Source organism: Solanum stenotomum, chromosome 7 (genome assembly GCF_019186545.1).
Source record: "Solanum stenotomum isolate F172 chromosome 7, ASM1918654v1, whole genome shotgun sequence".
In the NCBI taxonomy this organism is placed as follows: Eukaryota; Viridiplantae; Streptophyta; class Magnoliopsida; order Solanales; family Solanaceae; genus Solanum; species Solanum stenotomum.
This window is the reverse complement of record NC_064288.1, coordinates 38617007-38622513: the sequence shown is the minus strand read 5'-3', so window position 1 is coordinate 38622513 and position 5507 is coordinate 38617007.

Below are 5507 nucleotides of genomic sequence, written 5' to 3'. Positions count from 1 at the left end.
TGGAGAGTTTGTATGGATTATCGTAAGTTGAATGCAAGGACTGAGAAAGATCACTTTCCAATGTCGTTCATGGATCAAATGTTAGATCGTCTTGCTGGAAAGGGTCGGTACTGTTTTCTAGATAGGTATTCACTCTACAATAAGATATCTATAGCTCCGGAAGACCAAGAGAAGACCACTTTCACTTGTCCTTATGAGACTTTACTTTCAAAAGGATGCCATTCGGGTTGTCTAATGCGCCGACAACTTTTCAGCATTGCATGATGTTTATATTTTCTGATATGGTGGTAGACACAATAGAGGTATTCATAGATGATTTCTCTATGGTTGTGACTCGTTTGATGATTCCTAGTACATTTAGGTGAAGTGTTGAAACTGTGTGAAGAGTGCAATCTTTTGCTTAAAATGGTAGAAATGTCACTTTATGGTAAAAAAAAGTATAGTTTTGGGCCATAGAATTTCGCAGAAGGGCATCGAAGTTTATAGAGCAAAAGTTGAAGTGATAGAAAAGCTACCACCACCATCTCTATGAAGGGTGTTAGAATTTTTCTTGGAGATGCAGGTTTTTATAGGAGGTTTATAAATGATTTCTCAAAAATTGAACACCCATTGTGCAAACTACTAGAAAAGGAGTCGAAGTTTGAGTTTGATGATGCTTGTTTGAGAGAATTTAAGGGGCTAAAAGAGAAGTTGACTTCCGCACCAATCATTATTTCACTGGATTGGGGACAACCATTTGAAGCTATGTGTGGTGCGAGTGAGGGTGACATTTGACGTAGTATTGGGGAAGAGGCGGGAGAAGATTCTTCATCCTATATACTATTCGAGCAAAACTTTGAATGTTGCTCAAAAGAACTATAAAATCACTAAACAGGTTATTCTTGCTGTAGTCTTCACATTTGAGAAGTTTAGATCCTATTTGCAGGACACTAAGTCATTGTGCATACTGATCATTCGGCATTGAGGTATCTTATGACAAAGAAGGATGAAAAACCCAGACTAATTTGATGGGTATTGTTGTTGCAATTGTTTGATTTTGTAGTAAAAGATAGAAAGGTGACAAAAAACCAATGGGCTGATCACTTTTCCAGATTAGAAGAAGAGGCAATGATGAAGTTAGCTGATGGAGTTTAGATAAATGATGCGCTCCCCGATGAACATGTATTGGTTGCTTCTTTTGATCTTATCCCTTGGTTCGTGGATTTTGCCAATTATTTGGCAAACGATGTGGTGCCTTTGGATTTGTCATTCCACCAAAGTAGAAAATTCATGTTTGATGTGAAGAGGTTTTTTTGGGAAGAGCCTTACTTGTTTCATATCTTTTATGATGGGATTATTCATCGCTATGTGCCCGAAGTCAAGATGATGAGTATATTTGAAGCTTGTCATTCGTCTCCTGTTGGTGGTCATCATAGTGGTATCCGGATTGCACATAAAATCTTACAGTGTGGATATTATTAACCTACTATTCACCAAAATACTCATATTCCGCCAAGTCATGTGATCACTACCAAAGAGAATAAGGTATTTCATGGAAACAAAAACTCCCAATGATTCCTATACTGGTGATTGAGTTGTTTGATGTTTCAGGTCTTGACTTCATGGGTCCTTTGTGAGCTCGAAAAGAATAAAGTACATAGTTGTAGAGGTTGACTATGTATCTAAATGGGTGGAATCTGTTGCGCTATCAAACAATGAAGGGAAGTCAAAGATGTGATAAAAGAATGGGATCTTAATGAAGTCTAAGTAATCAAGGGGTCTGCTTCATGCTGCGATGGTAAATCAAGCGCAACTTGGGAGGCAACCAAAGATGTAAAATCTAGCCAATTTTAGAAATTGTAAGTGATTTTTATGTTTTTCAAGGATTTTCTATTGTGTTTTACGTTTATTGAGTCTTAGTGTTGGCTAGATTAGGGTTGTATAGGGTCCGTGTCTAAAAAGAGTCAAGACAATGTAGAAAAGAAGTCCTAATGTTTGCTACATGTGTAGGAAAGCAAAGAAGAATCTTCAAAAATTCTAAAATTGCTGGTGCAGAGGGTCTTCGGTTCCTAGAGTCGGTCCGTCGTACCATTGACGGACCATAGATGGCATCTGTAAACCCCATGTAAGTTTTCAAATATTTACTAAGTATAAGGGGAACCACGACACGCATCCACGAATCATAGTTTTAACTACAGACCGTCGATGGGGATTCGTCGGCCCAAGTTACTGAAATCTTCGACCCGACCCGAGACCAAAAATAAATGAAACCCTTCATTATTTAAAACATCCCCCATTTTCCTATTTTCCCAACCATTACAATCCGTCAATCCTCCACATTCCCACCCCTTTACATCTATAAACACCCATTCAATCTCCCATTAATCAAATATATATACCCTTCCTTAACTTTCTCCCCCATTTCCATCATTTTTTTAAAAATTCTTCTCCCTTTAAATTCTGCTCTACTAAATTAAAAGTCATGGGTTCGGAGTCAAGCAACTTAAAGGACAAAGGGCTTAAGAAACACACTCACACAACTTTATACTTCTTTGAAAGGTACTGGTTTCAAATTTGAACTATTCAACGTGGTAGTTGACATCAAAGTTGTTACTTGACCTTGGGAATAAATTGCATGTTGAAATTAATATGAATGGTTATAAAGTACCCTTGGAACAATAGTTTAGTGAGTGTTGTTGGTTATTGTGATGTAACTATGCAATCATTATACTCTAGTTGTGTTCTTAACTTAGGGTTCTAATGTTAATATTGTTCGTATGTCTAAATTGCTTGATTGAAACCTTAGGAACGATAGAATAACATGTAAATATGTTAAACTGCATGTTCTAGAAGTGTTTTAATAGTTTAAATTATGAAATTGTGATGTTGAATAAAAGTGGATTTTTTTAATATGAAACAGTACTGGTCGACGACCATGACCTCGGGCTGTGGGGAAACTTATGTACCATACGTCTGGTCCCGTTGGTTAGATTCACAACCCAGTACCACAAGTTGTGAAATACGATTTGGCTTACGGTCCGTTGTTCCATCAATAGACCATTATGGTGAACTATTGTTCCAACTTCTGGGGCAAAAAATCTGGCTTTCTTATCTACGGTTGGCACCAACGGTCTGTTGAAGCTTCAACAACCCTGATGAGTCTGAGATTTGGACTCATTTAGGGCTTTATTTGTATAGGTTTAATGTCCTCAAATGCTTATTTTGTGCCAATAACTGATGTAAATTCCTTGATTTTCAAGATTGTAGATTGAGGAGCAAAGCAAGGACACTAAGTTGCAAAAAGGAACAAAGCGAGCTGAAAGAATGAAGAAAAGAGAGCCTGGTGATCCCCAAGTCCATTTGGCGAGTCGCCGAGTGGCCACTTGACCACCTTTTGCTCTAGTGTGCCAAGCCCTGAAGGAAAGAACCAAGTTGGTGAGAGAAAGGAGTAGTCGGTGGATCGCCGAGTGGTTCCGCGATGCAGAGTTGGATCTCCCAAAGTTACAGACCTTGACTATGCTGAAGGCCAAGGTAGAAGGGAGATAGAATTGACTGAAGGGTGGATCATCGAGTGGATCGGTGAGCCCAACTTACTTCGCCCATATACTCTTTGTAGCACATTTTTGGTGACTATAAATACGTTTTTGAACATTTAGTTTACAGGGATTTAATCAATTAGCAAGTATTATTATTATTCATATCGAAATTTGAGTATTGAGAGAGTTTTATCTAGTTTTCCCTAAGCTTTGGAGAATTGAAATTTTTTTACTTCTGAGAAATTGGAAGTGGGTCTTTGAGATTCTTCGACTTGGAACATTGTAAAGACGAAATTGATCTTACTTAGTTGATGGAAACTCAATTAGGTAATGATTTTTTATCTTTTTATGATGTCTAGCTAAAACCCTAATTCTTAGGGTGTGATTATGTGATTATGAGATGATTTAGCTTATGGGTATTGCTAATTGTTTGTTTTAATGCTGTTTAGAAGTGATTTCAATCATTAATTGTGGTTCAATTTAAGAATTGTAGTTGCCAATGCAATTCTAACCTTGTGCTTTTGGCTTGCTTGAGAGAGAGGTTTTAAAACTAAGATTATTGATTGATGGTCAGTGGGTATTGGGTTGTCATGGGTTCAGCTCGAGAGAATGAACCCTAAACCCTTTTCCACACATTCAGCTCGAGAGAGTGAATGGACTAAAGCGTAGGTTGTTCTTATTTTGCATGGTTGTTGATGTTCGAGAGAAATCAATTTGATTCGGGGTAAACTGTTCGAGAGAAAGTTTACCTCCTCTATAGTCTAGCTTATTCACTAATATACAATTATTTCCTAATAGTTGCAATTACCAATTTGTCTACATTAGTCTATAATCGAATCACATTCCAAGAACCCGTCTCATTATTGTTATTTTTGTGTTGTTTGCTGTTGTTGTAGCTGATACTTAAAACCAAATCCCCTTTATTTGACATTCGTGTCACCCCCTAATTTGAATTATGTTTTCATTCGATAATGTCTATTCCTATGAATGACTTGACCACGTTCACACTTTACCATTGAATGTTAAACACGTAACACTCCTTGTGGGATTTGACCCCAACTCATTTGGTTGGGTTTTATACTGACTAGCGATTGTTGACACTTAGAATTGGATGAAGTGTCCTTGAAACATTAATCAAAATGGTGCCGCTGCCGAGGAGTGGTGTTGGTTAAGATTCTTTGGTTAAGTTGAATTTTGTTCTTGTTAGTAATAGTTGAATCTACTTACTTTCAGTTTTTGTTTGTGTTTTGCTATTTTGAACAGAGGAAATGAGTGTCAACGGGAGCAATGGTAGCTAAGTGGGCCACCAAGATGACATCAACAACCTCAACGATGTCAATGAGCCGAATGTTAATGACCCCCATCTTATGGGTGGAATTGGTGCCATTCGCTTGCCTCCGGCTGAAGGGAACGCTATGTTCCACATTACAAGTACTATGTTGCAGCTTTTGCAATTGAAAGGGTTATTTGGTGGGTTGGCTCATGAGGATCCCCATGAGCATATAAGAAATTTTGTTGATGTTTGCGGGCCGTTCCCCTTCAAGAATATATCCCAAGAGTCGGTCCGGTTGAGGTTGTTCCCATTTTTGTTAATGGGAGAAACATGTAAGTGGTTGACTGAATTGCCAAAAAACTCCATAACTTTGTGGGAAGAGCTTGTCACCGCATTTCAAGTGTGATTTTCCCCTCCTTTGAAAATGATGACACTTCAGGATAGCATCCAAAGCTTCAAGCGTTTGGAGGGTGAACCAATTCATGAGACTTGGCTAAGATTCAAGAAGTTTGTGCTGCAATGCCCAACTCATGGTTTGCCTAACAATGTTTTGCTGCAATATTTTTACCGAAGCCTTGATTCGGTGAACAAGGGTGTAGCTAACCAACTTTCTCTCGGAGGTTTGATGCAACAACCTTACATTATAGCAAACCAACTTTTTTATGGTATGACCACAATTAATCGGGCTTGGTACATCCGTGAAGATCAAGTCTCCCCTC